This window comes from Pinus tabuliformis, chromosome 4_1 (genome assembly GCF_031772625.1).
Source record: "Pinus tabuliformis cultivar Carrire ecotype Pingquan chromosome 4_1, CPIR1, whole genome shotgun sequence".
Classification (NCBI taxonomy): Eukaryota; Viridiplantae; Streptophyta; class Pinopsida; order Pinales; family Pinaceae; genus Pinus; species Pinus tabuliformis.
The window spans coordinates 876,384,226-876,406,786 of NC_142303.1; the positions used below are offsets into that span (position 1 = coordinate 876,384,226).

Sequence of the window (22,561 nt, forward strand, 5' to 3'; positions counted from 1 at the left end):
CTTTAGGGGGCAATTGTTATAGACATTTTTGTGCCTTACAGCATGAAGCATGGAATGTCAATAATCTGAGGGATCCAAAGTCCCTAAACATGTTGTTCCTACCCCTAGAGGAACAAGGTCAGCAAACCACAACACTGAATATTAGTTCTCCACCTGAAAACACTCAAAAACAGGCTAATTCTGGATCATGTCAACTGCTCCACTGAGCATCTGCACTGAATGTCAAGAGCTCCACTGTCTACCTGCGCTGAATGTCAACTGCAAAGAAGGCTACCTGCGCTGGGTGAGTTGGGACAAGTGGCACAGTCATTCTTCAAGGTGTCAATGCCCAGGAAGCTTCCAAAATGACACTTGGATCAGGGAATTCGACTGGTGATGAGTAAGAGGGTCTAGATCTCCAAGTGGAAGCAAGAACCTCCAAGTGGACTCAAGAACTGAAGAATAACTGAAGTGGGAGAGGACACTAGTCAGCTTCATGCCAGCTACAAGCTGACTCATCCTTTCTCCAAAACTCCTATATATAGAGCTCTCTCATGAGGTCTAAGAGGGCTGGAATCTTGTGAATGTAAGGAAGTGCTGTTGGTTTGAGTATAGAACTATTGGGTGATTTGCTTGAAGGAGGTGAAGAGGAGATTTCTTTCTACTGGGAGGTGATGCTGGATTGGGCCTTTTATGGTTGTATCACTTCCTGAACTTTACTTCTTCCATTAATAAAGCATTTGAAGTTCTTCTATATGCATGTGTCTCAATGGCGTATTGATACTTGTATATTTGATTTATTCTAATCCTTGAATCAATTATGGATGTATGCTTCTTGTAGTTTCCCTCTCTTGTCATTTTGCAGGATCTTGGTGTAGCTGGGCCAGTGAAAGAGCAAGGAGCTGAGAGCAAGCAGCAAAGAGAGAAGATTGGATCAATCATTAGCGGAAGACAACGATTAGTGGATCTCTTTCTCCCCTCTCTTACATCTCATAAAGAAGTAATCTCGAATAGCTTTGCTTTGATTGTTGCTGAGGTACTATCACCCTTAGAGTGGGATAGGGTCATTCTGTATTGGATACTTTTCCCAACAACAACCTTGGTATAGTGCGCGTATACCCTATCCATTCTGATTAACATGTTATACCCATCCAATGGTAAAACATTCATGTGAGATATAGTGATCATGCCATTGAGTTCCAATACACATGACTTTAGGCATTAGTTGATCCTCCTCTTTGTTTGTGCTTCCAACTGAAGTAGTTACAACTCTTGGTGTAGTTCCTTGTTCCCACTATGATGAGACTGTTAAGACCATTTTGGGCAAAAGCATGATTGAAGAAGACCGGAACATGGACGATCCCCTGAAACATGTACACTTACATGGTAAGAGTGTCAACCTTGTTCATAGTGAAGCTCTAAAAATATTTCTGGGGACCATAATTTTAGGGATAATTGAAAGGTACAACAATGGTTCGGAGGAACGCGACCATATTCCTAAGCTTAAGAAGCCAATCAAGCCATTTGCGTCTGGGATTTTCCTCCTGGTTGCAGGAGACCCTGAGAGTTATAATTCTTTGTCACAGAAATTTCTTAGGCCACCAGTTTCAGGTTCTGGATATTATACCTCTCGTAACTGTAGAAATGTTCCATCAATAAGCAACGAGCAGTACCAATTATCTATTGACTCTAAGTCCCATACTGATGGTGTTAAGGGCAGAAGTCAACAGTATTCCAAATTTAATAATCATTCATTAATAAACATTCAAGTGCTAAAGAAAGTGTCAAATTTAGAGTAAACCTCCACTCTACTTCTGTGAACAAAGAAGATGGTGCTAGAAATAAAGAAGAAGAAGGGAGAAAAGAAAAACATGCTTTCTTTTAGAAACAAAGAATGACACATCCAACCCTGTAGACCAAGGTTGAAGCAATCTTGCTATCTTTCTCAACATTCATTCTAGTCAAGATAGATACAAAACACTTTGCAACATTTCAAGGTGGGGCATAAAACAGAAAACGTTAATCAGGTCGCCCATATGATCAAGAATGAAGCCAACCTAGGACATTCTACAGTCAAGGTTTAAGGGTTATACAATTTGAACCAATAAAGTGGCTTCATATAACGTTGTGTGAACCCTAAGGACTTCCCTTTAAAGAATGTCAGAACCAGAGATCAACTTAACAATAAGGATTGGCAAACCCTAAGGAGCTCTCTTCAAAGAATGTCAGAACCAGAGATGAACTCAACAATAAAGTAGCTTCATATAAGGGTTTAGCAACCCCTAAGGAATTCTTCTTAAACAATGTGATAAACATAGATCAGCTGAATAATAAAGTGGCTTCATATAAGGGTGTGGCAACCCGTAAGGAGCTCTCTTTAAAGACTGCCAGATCCATATTTCAATTCTATCTGCCTAAGCTCGTGACAAATACCCCAAAGCTTCAGATATCTAAATCTCTGACTAGTGCAGTTCCTAAATTCCGAGAGGCGCATACCCTGTCAAAGGCTAGAGAAATGTTGTGATTATTTCAAGTGGTTGGCCGGAAATTGTTGCAGAATCATGAAGCCCAAGTTCAATAACCTGCACTATCTGGTAAGTGTTTGCGTGTCGATCTAAAGGCGTCCAAAATCTATGTCAATACGGGTAAACAAATTTTGGGAGTTGTTCTTGTAGTAGAATTTGGCGACCAATTTCATTATAGAATTGAACTCTGCATTGTAGGTCTTCACCCGCAGATACAGGGTGGGATTGATATCTTGAAACGAGGAAATGTGCCACTAGCTATCAGCATCGTTGCATCAAGTGGTTATGAAGATGATATAGACGGTGGTATTTGTTGATATACACTGGCCATGGTGGAAATAACTACAGTGGGGACAAAAGGCAGAACAAACACCAGAAACTTGAACGCGGAAACTCGGCTATTAAGAACAGCATAGACAGGAAGATACCCTTGACAGTTATCCGTGGATACAAGCAAAAGAGCACTGGAATTCAAGAAAACAGAAAAGGAAACGTCAATATAATATATACATATGATGGGCTTTATGATGTGCAGCAATACTGGCATCTGGCAAAGAGAGAAAATACATTTGTGCAGTGAATACCCTTGATTACAGTTGGGCTTTTAACAAATATCCAATTCGTGAAGGTCTTCGCGTTAAGGACATTTCTGGTGGCAAAGAGAGAAAATGCATTTTTGCAGTGAATACCATTGAATACAGTTCGGTCCTTAACTTGGGCTCCCTGGTTATGTAACGATTTCCGGCCAACCACTTTAAATAATAGCAAGGTTTCTCTAACTTTTGACCGGACATTAGTGAGAGATTTAGATGTCGGAAGCTTTGGGGCATTTGTCACAACCTTAGGCGCATAGAGTTGATCACTAGTTCTAACATTCTTTAAACATAGCTCTTTAGGGGTTACCACACCCTTATATGAAGCCACATTATTGTTGAGTTGATCTTTGGTTCTGACATTTTTTTTTAAATGAGAGGCCACTTTAGGGGTTGCCGCATGCACATATGAAGGCACTTTATTGGTTCCAGGGCTGTTATGTTGAGAACATAACTCTTGAACATTGACTGTAAAATGTCGTTAGTTGGCTTCTTTCTTTATAATATCTGCCACCTCATTAACCCTCTCTGTTTTAGGTGGTTGCAAGGTTTTATGTTTTACTTGATTAGAATGTGGAGAAAGATGACATAATTTTTTCAATAGATGGATGGTCTTATATCTTACAAGAATGGATGTTTTTATTCTTTCTGTTTAAAAAAGACAACATGTTTTTCTTCTCTCTGTTTGTAGAACCATCTTCTTTGTTTCTAATACCATCTTCTTGGTTCACATAATTATCCTAGAGGTTTCCTATAAATTTGACACTTTCTTTAGCACTTGGATGAATATTAAATTTGGAAACTTGTTCACTTTTACACTTCACTCCATTACAATGGGACTTAGAGGCATCAGATAATTGGTAGTGCTCCTTGCTTATTGAGGTGACATTTCTGGGATAAACAGAGGTACAATATCTAGGAGTTGAAAGTGGGAGAGATTTGTGTTAAATATTTATAACTCTCATGTGCAATAGGAGGTGCATATCTTCCACAGTTAGAAGGATGGTTTGATTGACTTCTTTTGGTCAGTTTCCACTAGAACATTGTTTTCCTTTTCAATTGTCATTTTCCCTAAAAGTTTATTTAGAGCTTCACTACTATTAGCTTTGATACTATTACCATATTTCTTCTTCTTCTGAGTTTCCCTAGATGTACATGTTTGAGAGCATTGTCCTTGTTCAAGTCTTCTTCAATCCTAGTTTTGCCCAAAATGCTCTTACCAAGGCCATCAGCCTCACTAGAATATTTGTATATGTTAAATTTCCCATTCCCTCTTAAGTGTTGGCTAGCCAGAATGTATTATTTCCAACTAATTGACCTATCCATATAAGAAGCACCATAACCACCTGCAATAAGGTTACCATCAAAAGAATAAAAGGTGAGGAATATCTATGTATGTTACATTCCCCATTCCCACTTCAGTGTTAGCCAGAATGTATTATTTGCAATCTATTGACCTATCTAGATAAGAAACACCATATCCCCTTGCAATAAGGTTACGAGCATACTAATAATTTGCAAGAATCAAGCAGGAAATAATTAAAATAAAAAGGAATTTCATAATACAATTAAGAAAGGATAAACTAGATTTCACAACATAATCAATTGCATAAGACATTTTATCTCATAAAGTTTAGATGTTCATGGCATCTCCAAATACACAAGGGAAAACTCCAGGGCCTTTGTTATTACAGTAGAAAGAGGCTAATATTTCTGAATAGGTGAAGCCACCCATTCCCCTTAGCAAATGGGAGAAATACAAATGGAAGACACACAAATTGGAAGGAAACAATAATGAGAAAGACCACCAGTGTAGTTTAAGTATTTATGACTTTCCAGCACTAGGGGCTGGTTGAGCTGGGTGAAAATAACTCATTTAGGAAAAGAAATCAACAATCCCTTGTTGAGATGGTTGAAAATAACTCATTTAGGGAAAGAAATCAACAACTCCATTGTCACACCAATTTAATGCAAGATTACGAAAAGTGGATGGAAGTTATGGGTTTAGGAATATTTTTTTAGGTTGTTGATGTTACTAGGCTGTGGTGATAGAACTTAGGATTTTACCCTCCTACTTTTTTTATGAATCTAAAAGAAATGTTTACTCAGGTAATAAAATTGTATTGTTGCTAGAATGCACTAAAATGTTTACCCATCTCATAGGTAATAAAATTTTATTGTTGCTAGAATGCACTAATAGAAGACACAGAGTTCTACCATCCAGAATTCTAATAATCTAAAACAATGGGTGGATTCAACTTAACAAAGTCCTTAAGTACTAGAATTTGGATTCTATTGGAAATCTGGATATATTTGAAACATCCACCACTCATATCAGAGTAGAATTTCACAAGTCAATAAAGTGACTAGAATAATCCCAGTTCTGCCATAATAATCCGAGATAAGTCTCAGATGATCCATGTTCTAGAATTGATCCAAACATAGTGATGGTGATCAGAATTAAGGAATGACCTACAAACAAGTGAACAACTCCTTAGATCTCACATGGGTAGAGGAGTTTGCGCCCCTTAATGGTAATTTTTTGGTTGATTTTGAGGTAAACCAGAGGTTGTTTTCCTTCCAAAATAGTATCAATGACCATAAAACAAACCCTCCCCCTTATAAACCCTAAAGGTAAAAAAAAACTAATGCAACATTAGCAATGTTGGCAAGTAAAAGTGACATTTCCTATATTTTTCATTTTCACCCTTACATTCTGATTGATAGTTTCAAGATGTTTGAGTGTTTCCAACCCCATTGGATCTCATATGGAGAAACTAGAATTTTAAATCTCACTCAAACTCCAACAAACTTAATCATTTTTCTGATTTCACCACTTGGGGGATTGCAACTTTTCCATTTGACTCTGTGATTTATGAAGGTATGGGATTGGGTTTTGATCAAGAGCATGAAGCTCTTTATGTAGGATTTCACAGTTTGGGAGATTGCAAGGTTTTAGTTTAAATGTGTCAATTATGAAGCTATGATTTCACAGTTTGGGAGATTGCAAGGTTTTAGTTTAAATGTGTCAATTATGAAGCTATGAGATTGGATTTTGATCAAGAGCATGAAGCACTTTATGTACTTTAGGGGATTGCAAGGTTTCAGTTTGACTTTGTCAATTATGAAGGTATGAGATTGAATTTTGATCAAGAGCTTCAACCTTAATCTTGGTGATTGACCTTTCTATTACTTTTAATTATCTTAATGGACAATTGATGAAGTATGCATATGAATTGTCAATATAAAGTTTTGTTTGAAACTTGCAAGGTGTAGTGCACATGCTTTCACAAATCACACCACACTTATAGGAAATAAAACACACCTGCAAGAAAGTAAACTGCAAGAAAAATAAAACATGCTTGAGAAAAGAAAACAAGCCAATTAATAAAAGTGGCAAGTTCCAATATAATCATGTTACTGGTTTGCATCAAAATTTCATGCATTCATCAAATAGAGTTTTTAGTTGCTCCATCAATTCTATCCACACATGTTACTGGTTTGCATCAAAATTTCATGCATTCATCAAATAGAGTTTTTAGTTGCTCCATCAATTCTATCCACATCAATGTTTGATTACAATAGATAAATTCATTATTGGAAAAATCTTCATTAAGATCCATTTTTTAAAAGTAAAGAGTGGACAAACTTGAGCAGCAAGTGGAATTGTCTAATTATTGAAACTTTTTAGCAGGGATCTGACCAAACAATCACACATACAAATCTAATTATTGAAACTTTTTAGCAGGGATCTGACCAAACAATCACACATACAAACTGGATGACAACGCTAAGAACAAAAGACCAGGTTTTTTACGCTAACATGTATGAATCTCAAAATAGTGTGAACATACGTATTTATGACTATCAACAACAAGCCGCGTGTGGAGCTGGATGATGATAACCCATTTAAAGAGACAAATCAATGGCTGAGATCCATTGTCATACGTTAATTCAATGAAATTTTTGGTTGTTGCTCGGATGTGGTGACAGAATTTCGGTGGTTACTCAGATTTTACATAAATCAAAATTTTTGATAAATCTAAAAGAAACGGTTACGCTGAGTGCAGTTATGGATCTAATTTCTACCAAATTATTAAAAAAATCTTTTACTAGATGATTAACTTACTGCTGCCCTTTCCCTATAGCAGTAGATCACGTCAGTTGAGCTTCTTACACAGGTCAATCAAGGGCTTGTCTAGTAGCAGATCCCGTCACCAAGGGCTTGTCTAGTAGCAGATCCCGTCACCGAGGCTAACACGCCCCTTCGTGTGGAGAAGTTACAGAGCTTAGAGTTGAAAATATCACCACACAGACAGCGATTGGCACTATGGATTAATACCACGAAATGATCTTTTGCATTCTTCTATTTATTGATGGTCGAATGCGAGTATAGAAACGTCATAATTTACAGATCTAGAATTTGGAATTTGGATTCAGCTAAACACAATCTTGAAATATTATAATTTGAATTCTAAAGAAAATCTTGACATATCTGAAAAACCGTTGGCCGACTCAACCGAACAAAATCAAGAAGCATAACTCTATCCTGCAAAGTTTGAATTATAATGAAAATGTCTACATTTCTACCAAATTATTAAAAAAATCTTTTACTACACGATTAACTTACTGCTGCCATTTCCCTATCGCAGTTACTTACTGCTGCCATTTCCCTATCGCAGTTCTTGAAAGATCACGTCAGTTGAGCTGTAGAGCAACATTGTACAATAAGCGGCTTCTTACACAGGTCGATCAAGGGCTTGTCTTGTAGCAGATCCCGTCACCCAGGCTAACACGTCCCTTCGTGTGGAGAAGTTACAGCGCTTAGAGTTGAAAATATCACCACACAGACCGCAATTGGCACTTTGGATTAATACCACGATCTGATCTTTTGTATTCTTCTATTTATAGATTTAATATTTCTATTTTTTCTATTTTATTGGGTCAGATAGATGTTTTTTCTATTTTATTCGGTCAGATAGATGGAATGGTCAAAATTCTCTTTTGACATCATTCTAGATTTATTTCTAACTCTAGATATAGATCTATCATGGTTAGAGTATCAAATTTGAAAATCTTTTTTATGATTGTAAAATTTGAAGGTTTATTTTCTTGGAACATGAAAAATTAATTTTTATTTTAATTAATATTTTTAATTTTTAATTTTTTATTTATAAAATATTTTGATTGTGAAATGATTGATGAATTTTGGGCATGTGGTATTGATGACTCATAGTATTTGATCATGGTATGATATGGTTAATAATATCCATGGTAGAGTGGGGTGAATATCTATGGTCAAATGTATTTTCAATTATAATTATTATTTTAACTATGAAAAGAGAGATGGTTTTTTGGCATGTGCTAATGATAAACATGATATTGGCCAATGGTATGGTATGGCTACTAATATCTATGACCATACTTAAAAATAATGTTATATTGTAAGTATAATTTAAATTCAATTTTTAAAAAATCATATTTTGATTAAAATTAACTAGAAAAATGGCGGTTGAAAAAAATATTTCCTCACTATAATATTTTTTATTTTAGATTTAATTAAAAAATATTCTAAAATAATTCAAATAAATCTAATTAAAAAATGTTGTAAAATTGAAATAAAATATTTAAATTAAAATTAAATAGAAAAATGGTAATCAAAAAAACCATTTCCGCAATATAATATTTTTTTTATTTTAAATTCAATTAAAATTTGTTCTAAAATTAAATTCAAATAAAATATTTATAAAATATTTTGAGTGTGAAATGAGAGATGGTTTTTTGCCATACTGTGTTAATAACACATGATATTGGCGCATGATATTGTAACAAAACGTATTTACTAGTGTGGGAAAGTGAACCTTAATATCCATTGTTAAAGATATTGTGAGATTGTAAGTTTATGTGTTTATTAATTAGATCTAAATATGATTACATAAACATGATTCTATGTTATAATGTAAAATGGATCTAAATTTATTATTTCTATTTATATAATTTAATGTAATATGTATATAATGATTTTTGTAATCTAAAAATTCATTGATAATTTTATTAATAAAACCACCCGGTTTCCCTGCTGGGCGGGTGGCGCCCTGTATATGTACATAGTTCTTCTTATAGTAATAGAATCTTGCCTCAACTTACAGAAAAAAAAAAAAAAAAACCAAAATCACAATGTAAGAAATTTGAATTTTAGCATGTTTATTACTTTTAAATTTTTGCAGCACTACAATATCTCTTGGGCTCTATATTAATTTTAACCAATATGTAAATGTTTACCAATTTACCTATTATAAATTGGACATATTACTATAATTTCAACATATTAAGCCATGTAAAAATGTTTTTTTAATTAATATTGGGTTTGTCTAGGTTAGAAATTCATTTTTGTTGATCTAGGGGGACTAAGCCCCAAAGAGTAAGTGGTCTACACCTTATGTGTCAAAATTTAGTTAAGGTATTAAGTGCACTCATGAATCATTAATTTAGACTCAAAGCTTACGAATATAGCATTAGTCCCTCTATAACTTCTCTAGTGATTACAAGTGTTTGTAAGTTAATTTTGTTAGTATGATTTGCTTCTATTTAATTGAGGTAAATGAGACTTTGTAATTAAAGGCTTAGAGGAAATCATAATGAACTCAAAGAGAATATTTAATGAAACTTATATATATATGATTTATTTATTATTGGTGGAGACTTGGAACTTGGGTAGTCTCTGAACGAATTTCTAATTTCTAGAGAGTTATGAGAGTTATAGTTCTCAGTTCCTCTCCTTCCCTAGGGAAAAATAGATCATAGTGGGAAGGGAGGGTGTTTTGTTAATTAATTTTTGGAATAGGAAAGAGGAAAATAACATGCAAGACCTCCCACGTATTGGTAAGTGTATAAGTACATCATCATGGAGTACAATTCTCAACCTAGGTTGTAGGGAGTGGAAGAATCCACTATAGACAAGGGTTTGTAAATTTTTAGGCTGGACTTTCGAGGAGTCTTGATGCCTATAGAATGAACTGAATCAGTCGCAGTCACAAAAACTACTCTCAAAGTTAGGAAGCTCGGGGCTAGATATGGGTGTGATTCTCCTTCTCATTTGAAGGGAGGAGAGCACTCTCGAGATTGAGTTCCTCGTCTTTTTAATCCTATACATATAAGTGTGTTTAAAGTTTTGTTGTTTGAAACACAAGGATATTTAAATGAATGTAATTTAAATTTACCCGTGCATATAAAATTACCACTAGTTGCTGTTAAACTCAATAAGGGTGTAATACACACAAAAGTCTAATCTAATTTCCATTTCAAATTATTATAGTGCAAACAAACATTTCTACATGAACCGGGTTGAAACCCTCGTAGAGATGAGAATATATCTTCACAATTGGGTACTATTCTAACTCAAGTGTGTAAACTAAGGTTGTAGGCTTAGTCATGGTAAAGCTAGTCGAGAACATGACTTGTTAGATAGTTTGGCAAATAAATTTGTTCAAGTTAGTTTAACTCTCAGTTGGAAACGAGAGAGCTTGAACGGTGTGAACTCAACAAAGAAAAGTAAAGAAAACCCCGTGGGCTGTGAGGATAGTGTAGCCAATTATCTGTGGAAGACTCTCAAAGTGTAAACATAATATTATAGTAAAAACATGCAGGTTAATTATTAGCAATTGATAATGTTTCTTTTGAACAAATAAGGATGAATGAAGAAAACATTACAAAGATTAGGACATTTATTTGTGCAACAATGTCACCTCACTAACCTCTAAAGAATCCATGAATATTTATTCCATGCTAATCATACTAAGAGAAAAAACAAAAATATCTCGTGAACGTTTTCCAAGAAAAACGTTGTGCATTCAAGGCAAGTATGTAGAGACCTTTACAGAAATTAAAAATTCAATGTTGTCACAAAAATGATAACTGCATAGAGCGGGAACAACCCCCATGAATAGTGTTTCATATAACAAGGGTCCAACCCTCACATCAACAGAGAAATTGGAGTATCACTATAAAAAAAACATGTGTATAATAATCTTCGAGTTCAAAAAAGGAAATATTCATTAAATCTAGAAAACCGAGAACCCATAAAACCATTCGTGTCCTTAACCAATTTCAAGGAGAGTGGGGTTACATCGCTCATCTAAACCCTACTCAGGGATGGCTAGACTATATACTATAAAAATTATGTTCTAGTAGGTCGCATATCTATATTGCCATCCTCCAAGATGGATCATTAATTTACACAAAAGACTGGAAAAGGGAGGAACTTCATTAATGTCGGGCATATTTGAAGTACCTTAATCCAGTGGAAACAAAAGTGGAGCATCATAAGAAGGAGAACCTTACTTGCAACCCAAAATACCAAGTTGGATATTCGGGTGAAAAATGGGTAGGATAACTTTAGAAGGTAGAGGCAAAAACAATACCTAGAGAAGAAGCATTGTTCACAACTGCGAGATCATCCTACAGTTACCAGAATAATTTAGGATGTAGTTCATAGCAGAAGAGTAGAGTAAGTCTTTAAGTGATGGAGTCAAGGTGTACCATGTGTCGGAACTGGGAATGGAGATGAAATCTCAAGCTATTAATTATGGAATAAGAACCCCTTCGAAATAGCCAAGGAGCCATGCGAGTTAGACTCGTAGATGACTTAAAGGGAGAGGGATTCCTCCAGAAAAAAAATAAATTACAAAGAAGGGTGGCAATCTGACCAAGATAATTGACCCAACACACATGTAACATAAATATATGAGTGTTGTGGTGTATAACCTCAGCGTAACATAGAAAAAACCCATGAGTTGCAGAGCGACGGTAAGGGCGAAAGAATGAACACTGTCAACAACGGTTTGGGAGGATAGCTACCCTAACTTCCCTCTAAATGACCACAATTGTTGAGCAAGGATGAGAAATCAAAGGTGAAGATGCAAACATGTGGCTAACACGTCGAAGGACATCTAGGGTTCGAGAAGTTTCACAAGTTAATGTCTTGTGTCACCATAATTTGGAACTTAACCTCATAAATAAAAATAAAGCAAGGTTGTGAGCATTGACCAACACCTAACCATTGTACATATGTATGCATTCAGAAAATTGTTTACCTATGAATTGAAAATATTGGGACTAAGTTCAACCATCCTTGGAAGTTCATCAAACGTAATGTAAGGTGATTAACATAGTTAAGAAGTACTGATCCTAGTTAAGAGGTACTCACCTAGAGCATGAGGCACCGAAATGTTTTTCGGATGGTTGGGTCTATGTATATAGTTTACATCACAACTTATAAATTTTAGTAATCGTTGAATTAACAGGTTATGAACTATAGTTTGAGACCAGAACTAGAATAATATGTGTGTCCATCACATCTCTGATCCAAAGTATCCAAGAACCAACCATCTCTAACCATTTCATACCCATATGACTTGTTCCCACCATGAGATCTACTGCCATATGCCCCATTAGTCATATTCTCCTCAACATGGCTGATCCAAAGTGGTCCTTGTCTCTGCAAGTCTCACAAAATCTAAATGATTACTGCATTGAATTCTTCTTGTTTCTCCTGTGCAAGCATGACTCTGTCATTATGTATCTTACAACTTCTTAATTCTTCCTTCAAGCTTCTCAACATGTATACTAAGTTATAAGAATTCCCAACAGCACACTACTCATCTGATCCATAAGGAGAGTCTCAAAATTTGTATTTTACCATCTTGCTAGTCATCTTTGTTGTTTTTCTTAGTGCAAAGCATACCATGTCATCTAAACCAAAATATAAACATAATCAACATAATGTTGTTTATTTCGGGGATGATCTCTCATTTGCAAGATCAACCAGATTATCATAATACATGTATAAGCATAATCATAACAGCATATAGATATCATCCTAACCATAATCGAGTCATCATTGCAAGACCATATCAACCATACATCATGACTTCATGCATGACAACTACACCCATATCTTTGTATGCATAATTAACATATGGATGACATGCATGCATACATGATACATACAAACATTGACATGCATAGCCAATGCATAAAAAACCTATACCCATGATAAACAAATCCAACAACACACCATCTACTTTCACATGGCGATATCATTGCAACCATAACCAACACCATGCATATGCAAAAAACACATAGACCATAAGTATAAGTAACAAATATGCAACCAACATGAATGCGTGGCCAATTCACATCGCCATCTAGTCCAATGGGTGAACCATGTTCTCATACCACTTTGTAACACCCTCCTCCCACCTTTACAAAATTAACCGGTCCACTCGGGAAAACATGTGAGGATAGGCTACTGCAATTTGATTAAACTACCCATGTAAACTTAGGGATGTTGAGCTGACACAAAACAACTGATACGACCTTCTTCACATACCACAGAACTGGCAGGATCCAACCAAGACTTTGAGATCATCAACCCCTCAAAAAATTTGACACTTCACTGCCCTAGAGCCTCACTCGCTCCCATGACATGGGCATGCATGAAATTGGGGCCCTCTTGTCACTCTCATAGCATCGAAATGCAAGAAACAAGGGTCTTTTAAGTTATTTTAAAGCAAGTGACCCCAGATTTTGTGACACTTTTTCAGGTCCAGGACTAAGGCCACTATCGAGAACTTCATGAAACTTTCAAGAATGAACAATAACATCAAAACTATGTTGCAAATTCAAATACTTGAACAAATACTTGAATGGATCCCTATTATCCATGACATACATTTCATCAAAAATGTCACAAATATGCATTCTACAGGTCATAACAACATATTTGTGCATACGAGTCTCATACTTATCTAAGAATCACTAAGAAACATTGATTCCTTATGACATTAATTTCATTGTCATCTATTAGGTGATATATTCATTTTACATTCATTTAAAAATTAAAACATGATGAGAGTCATACATTATTACTCTCATAACACATGCTCATAACCAAAATATAACCAACATAAATAACAAGGATACATCAGTCGTAAATGAATCATATGAACCAACACATTTTCTCATAAAATACTGAGGAAAGGAACTCTTACTAATGAATGTGAAGTCCAACTCGGTATGGGACTACCATGTTCCACCTGACCATAGATTGGATGAGCCACGTCTCTCTCATGTGAGTTACCCCCCTGCCATACTCCATGCCTGAATGTGGGACTTATAACCAAAATAACCTAGGGCTTTCTCAGACTACACCACCTCACGCTCAATAGTAGAACCATGATTTACCACAATCCCCTCCGAATCACGAGGCCATAAACAATAAGCATAAAATACCAAGGTTTACCACAATCCTCACTACATAAGTACGGACAAAAAACATGGATGCCACCGGATCTCTCCACCTACACCGTGACGGATTTATCTGTCCCAACCTCTCGGCTTTACCATGTATCATGTCATTACGAGTCAAAGGATTCCTAAGCCTACAAGGTCTCCACCCTATAGTCTCTACTGTGTGTCCCATCGTTGGATTCTGAGGCCCATTCAAGGGTACTCACCATTGAGTTTTACCATGTATCCTACCATTATCAGTATCCTGCCATTCTTAGGCTCAATCGAGGTGTTCACATTGAACCTTTTTCGTGTACCCCATCATGAGATTCCTAGGCCTTATGAATAATTGTGGGACCAAACTGAGCTTTGAGTCCATCTAGAAATCTGACTCAACCACATACAAAAGAACCTACCACACCATGGCCATCTGGAAATGGTAAGGCAAGGCTGAAGAACATTTTCACAACTAGAAAAATCCATGCCCATGATAGTAAAAGAACCAAGAACACACTTGTAGAACCATGCATGCCAAAACTAACAAGGAAATCATATATGCAAATTGATACCTACAAATAATCTCATTGTAGTTGCTAGATCACTCTCTTCCTTACTTGATCTTTACTTCCTCTTACCTTCTTTACTTTTCTTGATCCAATCCTGGAGTGCTCCAAGAAAAATCTAAGTGTCCAATAGTGAGAGAGAGAGAGAATAAAGAGAGATCTACAAAACTGAACTACCAAAAGGTACCAACTGGTCTTGATAAGCCTTTTTATCAATGTGGCCTCAATTTTCTTCATTTTTCCACTTTTTTCCTTCATTTTCCTCCTCACATGCAACCTATGACCTTTCACCTTCTTTTTCTCCTAATTTCCTTTATTTTAATAAATACAATGCATATTAATGCCTTTCCTTTCCAAATCCATTTCCATTGCGTTTGCATATTTCCTTAGCCATAATAAACCAAATGAGCACCCACACTAGGATGTTTTGCCTAACTTTCAGCTTGGAATAATTGTCCCATAACCATGGCTATTATTTTACCTTTATTAACATTTATTACATAGAATCTTCATGAGGGTTGTTACAAATATGATGACAAACTTGTCTAGGTAAGGTCACAACACCATGTACATGAGAGGGGAAGGAGAATTATTGAGCCCGAAGGTTAGCACAACAAGTTCATAGTTCCCATATCGTGTTCTTAAATTAATCTTACAAATGTCCTCCTCCTTGATTGTTATTTGATGGTAACCTAGACTCAATTAAATTTTGGAGAATATTGCTACTTCCCTTAACTTATCAAACATATCATCAATCCTTCGTAATGGGTACTTGTTTTTGATAGTTACCTTGTTTAGTTTTCTATAATTAATGCACAACCTCAGAGTTCCATATTTATTTTAAACAAATAATACTGTTGCACCACAAGAAGACACATTCTGCCATGTGTAACCCTTGTCCAACATTTCTTTCAACTGTAGTTTCATCTCAACCAGTTCCGAAGTCCTCATTATATATGGGGTCTTAAATGTTGGTTTTTCTCTAGATATCAACTTGATAGAGAAGTATATCTCTTTGAGAGGGGGTAATCCAGGAACCTCTACTAGAAATACATATGTTTACTATCCGAAGACTTGATACCTTTCAAGCATCTCAGCTTTCCCATCCTTTTTTTCATCTTTAGCTCCCTCATCTTTGGAAACTTGTACCGTGAAAAGCCTACATCTCTTCCTACAACTATGATTGGATTGCATGACAGTGTTGATCCTCACTAGTATGGGATTTTTCTTTCCTTTGAATATTCTCTCTGTTCCTTTCTCATCCAAGTATTTTATTTCTTTTTCATAGCAATCCACCTTGGTATAGTGTGCATGCATCCAGTCCATTCTGATTAAAATGTTATACCCATCCAATGGTAAAACATTCATGTGAGATATAGTGATCATGCAATTGAGTTCCAATACACATGACTTCAGGCATTAGTTGATCCTCGTCTTTGTCCATGTTTCCAACTGAAGTAGTCACAGCTCTTGGTGTACCTCCTTGTCCGATTTACACTTTTCTAAAAGCTTTGGGTTGACATAGATATAATTACAACCTAGATCAATCAAAATAGAAACAACTTTCTCTTTCATTTTACGTTCCATCTAAATTATGGATGCCTTGTAATATACTTGGTGGTTGTCCAATTCTACGTAAATATCGGACATACTCTCGGCTACTTCGCACACAATTCTCACCTCTTGAGCAATGTAGATTATCGTTTCAACCTTCTACTGATAAGGAAAATACCTTCTCCTGTCATTCCCACCACAGGTCCAACACTTAAGTGCTTCCTAGCTTTCAATCCTAGGTTTCACCGATACCACTTGTTGTACATCACCTTTAACATCGATGTTGGCCTTCTGTTGAGACTCACTTGTCTAAGATGGGAATTTCCTCTCTTTTCCTTTTGAGTTCTTCCTCGGCCAACTCACATTTCATGTGGCAGTGCTCTTGGCCATTCAATCATTCGGAGTCTCGGCCCCATGCCTAGATTTCTCATAGCATTTCTCTAGCTCCTTAATAGTCCTTGAGGGTCTAGTGTTCCAATAAGTCAATATTATCTTTGAATACCATAGGCAACCCACTAATGAGCCTCTACATTTTTACCATTTCATCCTTGAGATATGGAACATATCCCAACAGCCCCCAAAAATTTGTGACATACTCCTCGTTAGTCATCTCTCCCATTCTGAGTTCATAAAATTCCATTGCTCTATCGTCATAGTAGCATTTAGACATGTATTGCTCCCTAAAAAGCTTATCAAGCTCATCCCATGTTAGCTCCTCTTCGGTAATGGCTCTTCTATTCTTCACGTCCTCCCACCAAATATCATCTTGTCCCTTTAAATTATAAGTCTCAACTCTTGATTTCATATTATTTTAGTAGACATGTATCTTGAAGAATTTATTCAGCTCTAAAAACCATGCTTGTGCATCCTTAGATTGCTTCACATTCCCATCGAAAGTGGGTGGTTTTAGAATGTATTTTTTCTATTTTATGTTTCTTATGATGTGTTGTCAATCACACATGTTGTTAGATATTATAAAACAACATTTAAACATAATTAGAATAACGAGCTTGTATTTACAAAGTATCATGAGTTCCTATGATAACAAAACAACCTTGTTAATATACAACCCATTTATAATTACATGCAACAGTCATTCAATCATATAGTTGGTACATAAGTAACGAGAAAACATATTTGCAATCACAATTCTTGCTCCCATGGAGCCGTTTACCATAAACTGACATATCTTGACATAAATTTGGTAATCAATTGGTGAGCATGGTCCAATTGACTCAACATTCTATAATCACATAACAAAAATTCCTCACTTGCTCGTGATGAAGCCCATCTAGCCCAAGTATTGGAGACAAATGCTTACAACTCTCTAATATAACCCGATGCTCTCAACCACATTGAGGGAATGGGGTAAATAGTTCGTAAGCCATTACTTCTTATCATTCTAAGGGTGATTAACATTATCACTTACGATCTTGAGTGATTGTATTTGTTCTCTAGCAAGTTTCTCACCTACGAGTATGCCCATTCCAAGAGGAGGAAATGCCCCAATGGGAAGGGTAGGCACTCATGCGTGAATTACCAACCACAGACTTTCATGTAGAATTTAGAGAGGAAATATCCTCGGGTGCTACACGCTGACAGTGCCAGACCTTATGTTGGGCCTCCAAGAAGCTAGTTTTCGATACGCAAAGCCATTAGGTTCCTCAACCATCGCTTAAAAAGCCTGCTGGAAATGCAAGGTTGAAGGACATTTGGGTAAAGTTGCTGGCTAAATTGATACAAGGGAAAAACTCTGTTGGACGTTAAATTCTTGCTCAATAAGCAACACCACAATTTGTAACGTGAGAACGAATGACTCATGAGTGAATATAGACCCTACTATGTAGAATGTCTCTCTCATCATAATATTCTAGTAATAAAGGGTCACAAATACGACTATTAAAGGGTTCCTTATCTATCATGTGATTCATATGCTCTTATTTAATAACAATTTTATGCGTGTCATTTAGTAGTTATTCACATATTTTCTCTCTTCAATTTTCTAACACATTCTTTCATATATTCCACACATATACATATGTAAATGCAACCATCCAATACATCACATAACATGCAAGTAATATAATGCATAAGCAACTATTCACCAGCAAAATGTAGTCCCTACATTCAAACCACTATCCACAATAACATTAGCATCATTCATCATACATTAAACATAATACATAGTTTCTTATCTTAGAGTAAGCAAGGAAACTAAACCTTGAACAATGGCTCTCCACCCAATCATAGTCAACTGCAACCACAATTACTTGTAATCATCACCCCCAATCCAAATGAGAGAGTCTACGGGGATTCTCCCTTGAGGGAATAACACACCAATCTTTTGCTAAATTTCAGGGCTCCAAAGGACCTTCTTCCTCAATCCCACCAGTTGGAAACTTCTTGCTTGGTTGACACCGGGAGTCCATACACTACAAGAAAAAAGGACATCGGTGAGGGGTGAAAAATGTCACCATAAGCTTATTGGTGATGGTCAAAAGAGCCTTCACCACCAAAAACTCAACGTCACCAAAAGTGGCGTCACTAAAAGTATAGGTGTTGTGGTGACATTCAAATTTCGTCACCAATAATAATTTATAATGATGGAGAGTGAATGTCACCATTTCATATGAACAATGGTGACAGACCATAGCCTCTATCACCAAAAACTGAACCTCACCAAAGGTGGCATCGCCAAAAGTATAAGTGTTGTAGTTACATTGAAAGTCCGTCACCAATAATGATTTATAATGATGGATAGCGACTGTCACCATTTCATATAAGCAATGGTGATGAACCATAGCCTCGGTCACCAAAAGTTGAACATCACCAAAGGTGGCATCGCCAAAAGTTTAGGTTTTATGGTGACATTCAAGGTCCGTCACGAATATTGATTATAATGATGGATAATGATCATCACCATTTCATATGAACTATGATTTATTGTGATGGATCTTTCATATCTATCACTATTGGTGCATATATATGGTGATGTTCGTTGACCATCACTAAAAGCCGCGTTGTAAGAAGTATAGGTGTTGTGGTGACATTCAAGGTATGTCAGGAATAATTACTATAATGATGGACAATGACCATCACCATTTCATATCAACAACAACAATTTATGGTTACAGACCTTTGAGGATCATCACTATTGATGCGTATATATGGTGGCATTCGTTGACTCTCACCATTTCATATTTTGGTGAGGGTTGAAAAATTTCACCAATGCTCATTGGTGATGGTCAAAATAGCCTCCGTGATGAAAAATTTATTGTCTTTACTCCATATGGATGTCAGGGCACGATGGAATTGAACCGCCAACCTCCTACTTGTAAAGCAGGTGCTCTTCCATTGAGCTAGCACCCTTTAAAGAATTATACTTTGAAACTTCATAGATTATAAATTCTACAACTTTCAATAAATTAAAGTTTCACCAAGATTTTACTAAACAAGAAAAGTAACATGAAAGTTGCAGGTCCCTACCTAATGGTTATTGAAGTTATGAAAAGTAGTTGAAGAGAAAAATAGTTATGTATGAGAGAATCAATATGTTTCGTTGAATACTCAATTAGAAATGAAACTATGAAGACTTATAACCTATAAATGACCTATAAATAACAAATGCACCAAATATTGCACAGGAAATGTCATAAGTGGATAGCATATGGAAGAAAATCATTGATGAAGACAGATGTAATATGTTATAGGTTTAGTGAAAGAAAAATCTCAATGTTGTTTTTGTTTGGTGTTTAGATATCTCAATGATATCTAAACCTCCGTGAAAATGTAACACGGATCTGTGGAAACCATGAATGACATATGGTTAAAAAGTTCTATATATATATATATTATATATATCCCCTTCACATAAACCAACATGCAATAAAGAATAATCGATACACCACAAAGGCCTAAGATTCTCTTGTTGTATACCTATTTTCTAGGACTCATTTGACCTTACTTGTGGAAATTACTCATTCTAAAAGAATAACATCAAAGTGGAATTTACAAAAAAATATTAAATCAAGCTCCAAGTAAACCAATCAAAATATTAACATCCTTTTAATCAATAAAATTTTTGACTTAAAATAAAAGTGGCCTAGAATTGAACGTTATATCAACCATCTCAATTAACTAACATTGGGTTAGCAATACAAGCCATGCATATTTGATTATTGAAAGAATTTATCTCATAAAGCTCAAAATCAAGAAAATAACTTACATCTAAGAAACAAAAATAAATGACTTACAACTAAGACATGAGGTTAGCCTTTCAAACGTGTCGTTAAATAACTCTTCTTTAGGTCACACACCATTCAACTTTTTCTGATGTTAGGTGGAAGTGGTATTGTAACATTAACCTCTGAGAGAGTCTGTGTCTATGACTACTTATCAAGATCCACTCCATTACCAACATTTTGGTCTAGGTAACATGCAAAAACCATCAACATGAAAATCAAATCTACATCCTTGTAAAAAAATGGAATGAAAAAAATCCACAAATTGAAACATACTGTAGGATAACTCATTCTTGCAACATGATTATCTTGTCATGAACAATAAAAAAAGAAATCAGGAGAAATGTAATTCTTGCAACATTTTGACAATCATTTCCTTTTTCATATTCTATGAGGAATTGATGAAAAAAGTCAACTAAATCTTGTCAACATGAGGATTATAGTAAAACATATACGAACTGCTCCAGCACATATATAATCCTAAACATAAGTATTTATACATATAAGTATTTATTGAGGACATTGTATTTGTGAAAATATGGAAGTGGAATCTCTAAAATAACACAATTTATGCTACCACCACCTTAGTCCATTCATTCGAGTATTTACAAAGTCCATTCAAGAATTTCTTCAAAGTTGGAAGCTCAGCTCAAACAATTAACATGTAGCCTAAGAAAACTCATATTTGAAAAGGATATAACCCAAAGATGTAGAGTATATATCTCACATTTATATATCCTAATTTCGAGACATTGAAATGACACTTTTTAGCATACTATTGCAAATTCAGCCCAAAATGCTAGAAAAACATATTGATGGCTATTTTTGTTAAGAATGGAAGATATGGGCAAATTCCACTTTGAACATCTCCTTTGGGGAATATAATTATGGCATTGAATTCCTCCTTTCGAGAGGATCAAAATCGATCTAAAGATCATCAAATATGGATAAGTAGAAGTGGAATTTTTAATTTATGTTTCTCTCATGTAGATTATTTAGGTCAGTCTCAACTATATGTCACCTTAGGATCAAAAGTCAAGCCCACTCAACTCCAATGAATTATATATATATATATATTATTTGGAGCATTCTCTCATTTGGGACACATCAATCAAAAGAAAAAAGATGTCTATGTGGCATAGAAGATAATGAAGGACAAATTCTGTTATGGTTGGCACTCTTTTGGTTAGGGCTTTGTCATAACACGTCAGAGTTGGAAAGAAGTGTTTCACTATGGTTAAGGACAATATTATATATAGGTTGTGACTTGTTTCGTATGGGACTTTTTCCTATATTTTTTGCCGCAGCTAGAAGTATTCTCACATCTTGACCACAACCTTGAATGAGTTACCCACGAAGCTAAAATACAACCGAAAGTTACTCACTTATATGATAGTATTTAGGTTTTGTTGAGGATGACATGGAAACTTAAAAAAATGATAGGACTACGAAAAAAATAGTGGAATCCTTGTAAGAAAAAAAAGGTTGCACTATTTGCAGATATTCAAGGGCTCGAGAAGCATGCTTCAAAAGCCCTAATCCAAAAACCACAAGATAATAACAACCATGACCTTAATGTCGTCATAAACGAGCTCCTTAAGAAGTGAAAGGGAGCATCAGTGAAATAAGGAAGGTTGCATTAAAAAGGAGGATTTTTGGATGAGTCACCTTTGAAAGAAATGGACTGTTGTTTCCCTAACCATACCGATCGCAACAAAATATGATTTTTCCTCCATGACTAGACTTCCCAGATTAAAGATTTGAATGGATTTAAGAATAGTGATGCCTAATATTCATATTGGCAAGTTATTTTATAT

General features: G+C 35.5%; 1 pseudogene; it reads left to right on the forward strand.

Annotated features, from left to right (window-relative positions):
• The first annotated feature begins 1,331 nt into the window (after positions 1 to 1,331).
• The window catches only part of LOC149178978 (histone-lysine N-methyltransferase, H3 lysine-9 specific SUVH6 pseudogene), an 81,044-nt pseudogene continuing 59,814 nt past the window's right edge, over positions 1,332 to 22,561 (forward strand).